The sequence below is a fragment of the Nerophis ophidion genome, linkage group LG02 (assembly GCF_033978795.1).
Source record: "Nerophis ophidion isolate RoL-2023_Sa linkage group LG02, RoL_Noph_v1.0, whole genome shotgun sequence".
Lineage (NCBI taxonomy): Eukaryota > Metazoa > Chordata > Actinopteri > Syngnathiformes > Syngnathidae > Nerophis > Nerophis ophidion.
The window spans coordinates 76711601-76721600 of NC_084612.1; the positions used below are offsets into that span (position 1 = coordinate 76711601).

Below are 10000 nucleotides of genomic sequence, written 5' to 3' on the forward strand. Positions count from 1 at the left end.
GAGGGTGGATTGATGAGGGGAAGGATGGATGGATGGAGGGGAAGGATGGACGGATGAGGGGAAGGATGGATGGATGGAGGGGAAGGATGGACGGGTGGATGGATGAGGGGAAGGATGGATGGAGGGGGAGGATGGATGGATGGATGAGGGGAAGGATGGATGGATGGATGAGGGGAAGGATGGATGGATGAGGGGAAAGATGAATGGAGGGGAAGGATGGATGGATGGATGAGGGGAAGGATGGATGGATGAGGGGAAGGATGGATGGATGAGGGGAAGGATGGACGGATGAGGGGAAGGATGGATGGATGGAGGGGAAGGATGGACGGGTGGAGGGTGGATGGATGAGGGGAAGGATGGATGGATGGAGGGGAAGGATGAATGAGGGGAAGGATGGACGGATGGAGGGGAAGGATGGATGGATGGAGGGGAAGGATGGATGGATAGAGGGGAAGGATGGACGGATGGAGGGGAAGGATGGATGAGGGGAAAGATGGACGGATGGAGGGGTGGATGGATGGATGAGGGGAAGGATGGATGGATGAGGGGAAGGATGGATGGATGAGGGGAAGGATGGATGGATGGAGGGGAAGGATGGATGAGGGGAAGGATGGATGGATAGAGGGGAAGGATGGACGGATGGAGGGGAAGGATGGATGGATGAGGGGAAAGATGGATGAGGGGAAGGATGGATGGATGGAGGGGAAGGATGGATGAGGGGAAGGATGGATGGATAGAGGGGAAGGATGGACGGATGGAGGGGAAGGATGGATGGATGGAGGGGAAGGATGGATGGATAGAGGGGAAGGATGGACGGATGGAGGGGAAGGATGGATGAGGGGAAAGATGGACGGATGGATGAGGGGAAGGATGGATGGATGAGGGGAAAGATGGATGGATGGATGGAGGGGAAGGATGGATGGATAGAGGGGAAGGATGGATGGATGGAGGGGAAGGATGGATGGATGGAGGGGAAGGATGGATGAGGGGAAGGATGGATGGATAGAGGGGAAGGATGGACGGATGGATGAGGGGAAAGATGGACGGATGGAGGGGTGGATGGATGGATGAGGGGAAGGATGGATGGATGAGGGGAAAGATGGATGGATGGATGGGAAGAATGGATGGATGAGGGGAAGGATGGAGGGTGGATGGATGAGGGGAAGGATGGATGGATGAGGGGAAGGATGGACGGATGAGGGAAAGGATGGATGGAGGGTAAGGATGGACGATGGAGGGTGGATGGATGAGGGGAAGGATGGACGGATGGAGGGTGGATGGATGAGGGGAAGGATGGATGGATGATGGATGAGGGGAAGGATGGATGGATGAGGGGCGGATGGATGGATGGGTGGATGGATGGAGGGGTGGATGGATGAGGGGAAGGATGGATGGATGAGGGGAAAGATGGATGGATGGATGGAGGGGAAGGATGGATGGACAGAGGGGAAGGATGGATGGATGGAGGGGAAGGATGGATGAGGGGAAGGATGGATGGATAGAGGGGAAGGATGGACGGATGGATGAGGGGAAAGATGGACGGATGGAGGGGTGGATGGATGGATGAGGGGAAGGATGGATGGATGAGGGGAAAGATGGATGGATGGGAAGGATGGATGGATGAGGGGAAGGATGGAGGGTGGATGGATGAGGGGAAGGATGGATGGATGAGGGGAAGGATGGACGGATGAGGGAAAGGATGGATGGAGGGTAAGGATGGACGATGGAGGGTGGATGGATGAGGGGAAGGATGGACGGATGGAGGGTGGATGGATGAGGGGAAGGATGGATGGATGGAGGGTGGATGGATGATGGATGAGGGGAAGGATGGATGGATGAGGGGCGGATGGATGGATGGATGGAGGGGTGGATGGATGAGGGGAAGGATGGATTAGGGGATGGATGGATCAAGGGGAAGGATGGATGGATGAGAGGAAGGATGGATGGATGAGGGGTGGATGGATGGATGGAGGAAAGGATGGATGGAGGGGGGAGGTGAAGGATAGTGCTGACACGTTACAATTGGGAAGAAATGTGCAGAAATAAGATACTTTTTCTCAGGGGGGTCTAAACATTGTACATGTATGTATATATATATATATATATATATATAATATAGATATATATATATATATTTTAAATACAACTAACAAAAATGAGTTAACTCAGTCTTTTCGTCAATTTTTTAATTTTATGGGAAATATTTTTTATAATTTTGGAATTTAATTAAAACAATAAAAAAATGTATATATACTGTATATGTGTATGTATGTATATATGTACATATATACAGTATATATATGTACATACAGTATATATGTATATTGACAAGTATATATATATACGTATATATATTTGTACTTATATATGCATATACACATATATATATATATATATATATGTGTGTGTGTTTGTATCATCAGCATGATACAATGCTTAGTTGAGCCCACAGGCCAAGACACACAATTGTCCATACAAACATTTGACAACACTTGTCGAAAAGTTGAAAGTTTCACATGAACTGTGAACGCTTTAATCAGAAATATCATCACAATACTGCAAGCAAGTAACATTTAATGACCATATTTTTTAACACTAATTGGAAGGTCATCAACTTCCATCCATTCATTTTCTACCGCGTGTTCCTTTTGGGGTGGTGGGGGGTGCTGGAGCCTATCCCAGCTGCATTCAGGGGGAAGGCGGTGTGCACACTAGGGACCATTTAGTGTTGCCAATCAATCTATCCCCAGGTGCATGTCTTTGGAGGTGGGAGGGGCCTATCCCCAGGTGCATGTCTTTGGAGGTGGGAGGGGCCTATCCCAAGGTGCATGTCTTTGGAGGTGGGAGGGGCCTATCCCCAGGTGCATGTCCTTGGAGGTGGGAGGAAGCCGGAGTAGAACCCACGCAGTCACGGGGAGAACATGCAAACTCCACACAGAAAGATCCAGAGCCCAGGATTGAACCCAGGACTACTCAGGACCTTCGTATTGTGAGGCAGACGCACTAACCCCTGTTTCACCGTGCTGGCGAAGGTCATCAACTTAATTATGCTAATTAGGTAAACAAACATCAAAATGAAAAAGACTTAATATAATATGTTTTATTTTCTTCTTCAGCACGAGCAGCAGCTGTAGATACAACTGGGAATTCATTTACAATAAAAATTAATTCAAAAATAATAAAATAAAGCAGGGTTTCAAGAGAAGTTCCCCATCAATATTGCTCAGTGGTTTCATGTAGAGGTTCAGTAGCATGTTGACATTATTAATACTACTTTTTCTTCTTAAACTGAATAAACTTCAACCCGGCGTACATTTTAGTTATTGAATAATTCCTTCCACTAAATGTACAAATGAAATAAGCTCCTGTGTACAAACCCTGTTTCCATATGAGTTGGGAAATTGTGTTAGATGTAAATATAAACAGAATACAATGATTTGCAAATCCTTTTCAAGCCATATTCAGTTGAATATGCTACAAAGACAACATATTTGATGTTCAAACTCATAAACGTTTTTTTTTGTTGGAAATAATCATTAACTTTAGAATTTGATGCCAGCAACACGTGACAAAGAAGTTTGGAAAGGTGGCAATAAATACTGATAAAGTTGAGGAATGCTCATCAAACACTTATTTGGAACATCCCACAGGTGTGCAGGCTGATTGAGCATTTTTTGGGAAGCTGTTTTTATACCCAGTCATGGCACCCACCTGTTCCCTGTCTTTCACAAGAAAGGATGGGGCGAGGTACACCCCTTTGTCCACAACTGCGTGAGCAAATAGTCAAACAGTTTAAGAACAACCTTTCTCAAAGTGCAATTGCAAGAATTTTAGGGATTTCAACATCTACGCTCCATAATATCATCAAAAGGTTCAGAGAATCTGGAGAAATCACTCCACGTAAGCGGCATGGCCGGAAACCAACATTGAATGACCGTGACCTTCCATCCCTCAGACACTATCAAAAACAGAGATCAATCTCTAAAGGATATCACCACATGGGCTCAGGAACACTTCAGAAAACCACTGTCACTAAATACAGTTTGTCGCTACATCTGAAAGTGCAATTTAAAGCTCTACTATGCAAAGCGAAAGCCATTTATCAACAACATCCAGAAACGCCGCTGGCTTCTCTGGGCCCGAGATCATTTAAGATGGACTGATGCAAAGTGGAAAAGTGTTCGGTGGTCTGATGAGTCCACATTTCAAATTGTTTTTGGAAATATTCGACGTTGTGTCATCCGGACCAAAGGGGAAGCGAACCATCCAGACTGTTATCGACGCAAAGTTGAAAAAACAGCATCTGTGATGGTATGGGGGTGCATTAGTGCCCAAGGCATGGGTAACTTACACATCTGTGAAGGCACCATTAATGCTGAAAGGTACATACAGGTTTTGGAACAACATATGCTGCCATCTAAGTGCGGTCTTTTTCATGGACGCCCCTGCTTATTTCAGCAAGACAATGCCAAGTCACATTCAGCACGTGTTACGACAGCGTGGCTTCGTAAAAAAAAGAGTGCGGGTACTTTCCTGGCTCGCCTGCAGTCCAGACCTATCTCCCATTGAAAATTTGTGGTGCATTATGAAGCGTAAAATACGACAGCGGAGACCCCGGACTGTTGAAGGACTGAAGCTCTACATAAAACAAGAATGGGAAAGAATTCCACTTTCAAAGCTTCAACAATTAGTTTCCTCAGTTCCCAAACGTTTATTGAGTGTTGTTAAAAGAAAAGGTGATGTAACACAGTGGTGAACATGCCCTTTCCCAACTACTTTGGCACGTGTTGCAGCCATGAAATTCTAAGTTAATTATTATTTGCACAAAAAAAACAAAGGTTTATCAGTTTGAACATCAAATATGTTGTCTTTGTAGCATATTCAACTGAATATGGGTTGAAAAGGATTTGCAAATCATTGTATTCTGTTTATATTTACATCTAACACAATTTCCCAACTCATATGGAAACAGGGTTTGTATGTTAGTTCAAATAATGATCGTACATCCTTATTGTGGTCCACACTATTTTCTACAAAAGTCAACTTTTTACTGGAGTTACAATACAAAAAAAAGTTGTTAAAATAAGTTTGTTTTTTTTTACAAATATAAAAAGTCTTGCTTGCTGAGAAGAATCGACATATGAAAATAAAATGTAGTGACGCGCACCCTGTGGACAAGTAAAGAAACACCGGAGTGGAAAAGGAAGAAGAAAATAGAAATAAACACGTTAAAACGTGACAACGGTGGAATCATTCTACTCACAAAAATGTATTCAGGAAAATTAATAAAAGGATAAATAAAAAAATAATAATTACATTACCAAAAATGAAGAAGCAGTGGCGGGTTTTAGCTTCAATGGCGACCGGTCCTCTCGCCCACAGCTGGCCTTTGAACAGCCGGCCCCATACATCGTGAGCCGCCACCACAGAGCCGAAGAGAGAAAAGAAATGAAATGTCCACTGACGTTCTTTGCGAGTTCCTGAGAAGTCTTGAAGGCGTTTTGTTGAAAAAAAAACGAAAAAAAAAAGGTTTGTGCGTTGACAAGAAATGAAGGCTTCTTCCACATCTGGCTGACGGTTGTCAAGGAGACGTGGAAAAGAGTTGGACCACTGGGATCATTCTTAAATGCCGGAAACTTTATACTTTGTACTTTTCTACTTCAGCACAAAAGTACATTAGTAGTCGAAAGCGGGGATGTGTCAACTTTTTCTATTTTCATATTTTTCATTTTCAAAACAAATACCATTCTATGAAATCATTTTTATTTTATTTTATTTAACAAGCATTTTATTTATGTTTTATGAAATCATTTATTTTATTTTTATTTTTTTTTAAAAAGCCTGCACGCCAAATATTTAGGGGTCTGACTCTTTGCGAAACCTAACGATTGGATCCGATTCCGATTCCTTGAGTGACGACTCGATTCAGAATCAATACTCAATTCGAACTGATTCTTGTATTAATGTATTATTTGGTGTAATAATTATGATGGGCCTTTTCAAAACAATAATTATGATGGGCCTTTTCAAAACAATAATTATGATGGGCCTTTTCAAAACAAGTTACAGGTTAGAAAATGTCCTTCTGGTTGTGTGGAGAAACAACACATATTTACATATATGTACGTCACATACATACATGTATGTATGTATGTATATATATATATATATATACAGTATATGCATTTATATATATATATATGCATACAGTATATATATATATTAGGGATGCACCGATTAATCGGTAACCGAATATATTCGGCCGAATATGGCAAAAAAAGCCACATTCGGCCTTCGGTGGAATGAGTTAAAAACAAGGCCGAATAGTGGCGTGTGACGCAATTTTTGGACGCGGTGACGCAATCAACCAACGTGCGGTGACGTTGGGATATGTTGTGTACCTGTATAAGTGTATGAGGTTACAAGCACACACTTATTGAGATTTAGTGGGGCCTCTGTTTACATTATTAGCCTGGTGTGTAGGCTACCTGTATAAGTGTATGAGGTTACAAGCACACACTTATTGCAAAGACGAATAGTGGCGTGTGATGCAATTTTTTGACGCGGTGACGCAATCAACCAACGTGCAGTGACGTTGGAACCAGGCGCCTTCGGAAAAATGCCAGCAGTGTGGAGATATTTTAAAGTGTCGGAAAGTGACAAAAGTATTGCAGTTTGCAAGGAATGTTCAGCCAAACTGTCTGGAGGAGGTGCCTCGTGGCCGACGTCTTTGAGAGGACGAAAATGTGTGCGACTGACAGTGCCAAAGAAAACGGAATTACAAAGAAGGTAATGGAGTTTATGGCTTTGGATGATCAACCGTTTAGTGTTGTGGAGGACATTGGCTTTCGGAGACTCATGGAGCACATTGAGCCCCGTTACACGATACCGAGCAGATGGTATTTCTCTGATGTGTGTTCTTTACATTGTGTGTGTGTTGTTTATATTATTAGCCTGTTGTGTAGGCTACCTGTATAAGTGTATGAGGTTACAAGCACACACTTATTGAGATTTAGTGGGGCCTCTGTTTACATTATTAGCCTGTTGTGTAGGCTACCTGTATAAGTGTATGAGGTTACAAGCACACACTTAATTGAGATTTACTTGAGCCTTCTGTTTACATTATTAGCATATCTACTGTGGCTAAGCAGACTTTTGCCAAAAGGACAATAATTCATTTGTTGTGGGTTTATCCACTTTAATGCACTTTATTTTTTTTGGGAATGCATGTTTTTGTTTGAAGGCCTAATATAAATGAAAAACTTTGTGCTTTTTTTGAAAAGCAAAGGCTACTGGAATATTTAAAAAATGTAAATATTCAAGAAAAATGAACTTTATTTAAAAACCCATGTCTAAAAATGTATTGTAGGCTGTTTATGCATTATTAAAAAAATTGTGAAAAACTGTATTCATTATTCGGTATTCAGTATTCGGCCAAGCTTTTAAATTTTATTCGGCTTCGGCCACAAATTTTCATTTCGGTGCATCCCTAGTATATATATATGTAAATACATACATATATGTATATATACATACATATATGTATGTATATATACATATATGCATATATATACGCACACATATACATATATATGTATGTACATATAAATGTGTTTTTTTTTAAGTTGTTTGTGAAAATTATGAATCAATTTAGAATCGAGGTGAATAAAAATTGCGATTTGGAAATACTTTTTTTTTTTTAAAAAGTGCACCTTTACAACTATTTCTCATAAATTACACCTGTTTCATGTATTATTTCCCCCCCCCTCTTTTTTTTTAAAGAATTGTATGATTTGATTTTTAAAAAATTGATTTTGAAAATTATGAACCTATTTAGAATCAGGATAAATAAGAACTAAGACTTTTTCCCGTGAACTTACACCTATTTTATCTTTTATTTTAAAATGTTAGGCGGGCCGTTAAGAAAAGAGCTTCCGGGGGCACAAAGTGGTCCCCTGGGCCGCACTTTCAACACACCTGGGCTAGCATAGGGAAGTCAAATGTTGCTGTCATGCTTTAGCAAACACATTAAGATTAAAATATTACGAAAACTGAGTCAGAAAACATGGGCATCAACGGCTGTGGCTGTAGGCAACCTCCCGATCTTGATCATGAGCTGTATTTAACATATGACAAGTGGTTAGCATCCAGCGGTGTTACCTGCACAGCTTTGCACCTGTCCTAATGTGTACTATGACATCATCAGCAGTATTATTGCTGACTGAGCAAGTATTCCAACATGGGTTGTGTTGCTGATGCCTTGTGCAGGATATACTTGCTCCTAAACGACCGCGTGCTTAAAGACATGCACTCCTAATCATTCAAGTTAAAAAACAAGTTTATATTCATGAGATTAATTAAAAAAAGCAACACCTCGGCTATAACTGGAGCATTTATGGTATACCGTATTTCCTTGAATTGCCGCCGGGGCGCTAATTATTTTAAAACCTCTTCTCACTCCGGCGCTTACCAAAGGCATGCGGTAAATTTAGGCCTGTGCTTATAAATTTGAGTGTGATGTAAGGATACCATCATGAAAAGCACATTTTATTAAAAAAAAAACGTTATTATGGTCTTACCTTTACTTATAAATGAAGTCCATGTGCAGGTCCTTCTGATCAAAAGCATCGATAACTTGTTTATAGAAGTCTTCCTTATCTTTCTTCAGTTTTAAAAGTCTCTCTGTCTCGATGGAGATCTTCCTTTATTACCTCATGCTTCCATTGAAAGTCCAGTTTAGAAAACTGTTTTATTTTAGATATGTAATCCTCCATGTTAAAAGTGCAAGCGAGAGGAAAAAATAAACGATCGCTGCTCACTTTTGCTGCTTGTTGTCACTTCTTCTGCAGCCGAGTAGTCGCAAGAAGGATCACTAGCGCCCTCTACCACCAGGAGGCGGGAGTCATTTAATGACTCATATTTGACACACGCAGCTATGGTATATTAATAAAACATAGCTGCTTACTGTTCTTTTTAGCATATTCAATAGCTTGGACCTTAAATCCTACTGAATAGCTCTTAATCTTCTTCCCTTTATGCGATTTCAATTTGTTGAAATCAGCCTCCTCCATTTTGAAAATGATGACAGGTGACTGTAATTTTCATCATAGGTACACTTCAACTGTGAGAGACAGAATGTGGAAAAGAAATTCAGGAATTCACATTGTAGTAATTTTAAAGAATTTATTTGTAAGTTATGGTGGAAAATAAGTATTTGGTCAACCATTCAAAGTTCTCACTGATGGAAGGAGGTTTTGGCTCAAAATCTCACGATACATGGCCCCATTCATTCTTTTCTTAACACGGATCAATCGTCCTGTCCCCTTAGCAGAAAAACAGCCCCAAAGCATGATGTTTCCACCCCCATGCTTCACAGTAGGTGTGGTGTTCTTGGGATGCAACTCAGTATTCTTCTTCCTCCGAACACGACGAGTTGAGTTTATAGCAAAAAGTTCTATTTTGGTTTCATCTGACCACATGACATTCTCCCAATCCTCTGCTGTATCATCCATGTATCCATTTTGGTATAAACTCAACACGTCGTGTTTGGTGGAAGAAGAATACTGAGTTGCATCCCAAGAACACCATACCTACTGTGAAGCATGGGGGTGGAAACATCATGCTTTGGGGCTGTTTTTCTGCTAAGGGGACGGGACGATTGATCCGTGTTAAGGAAAGAATGAATGGGGCCATGTATCGTGAGATTTGGAGCCAAAACCTCCTTCCATCAGTGAGAGCTTTGAATGGTTGACCAAATACTTATTTTCCACCATCATTTACAAATAAATTCTTTAAAATTCCTACAATGTGAATTCCTGGAGTTTTTTTCCACATTCTGTCTCTCACAGTTGAAGTGTACCTATGATGAAAATTACAGACCTCTGTCATCATTTGAAGTGGGAGAACTTGCTGACTAAATACTTTTTTGCCCCACTGTTTATGCCCGGCGGTAATTCAAGGAAATACGATATTTTGTTTATTATTGTGTTTGTGGAGATGG

At 41.2% G+C, this 10000-nt stretch overlaps 1 protein-coding gene and 1 long non-coding RNA gene across 3 annotated transcripts in view; both read right to left on the bottom strand.

Annotated features, from left to right (window-relative positions):
- Positions 1 to 10000, bottom strand: part of LOC133546085 (uncharacterized) — a 424415-nt gene that overhangs the window by 128438 nt on the left and 285977 nt on the right. The window lies entirely within an intron of this gene.
- dennd6aa (DENN/MADD domain containing 6Aa) overlaps positions 3086 to 10000 on the bottom strand; it is a 42099-nt gene continuing 35184 nt past the window's right edge. Inside the window, exons 19-20 of one of the 2 annotated variants that reach the window (XR_009804951.1) lie at positions 7058 to 10000; positions 3086 to 6970 (exon numbers count right to left, since the gene is read on the bottom strand). The exon at positions 7058 to 10000 is cut by the window's right edge and continues 683 nt beyond it. The gene's annotated coding sequence lies outside the window, so the exon portion shown is untranslated. The other variant, XM_061891722.1, reaches the window with a different exon arrangement.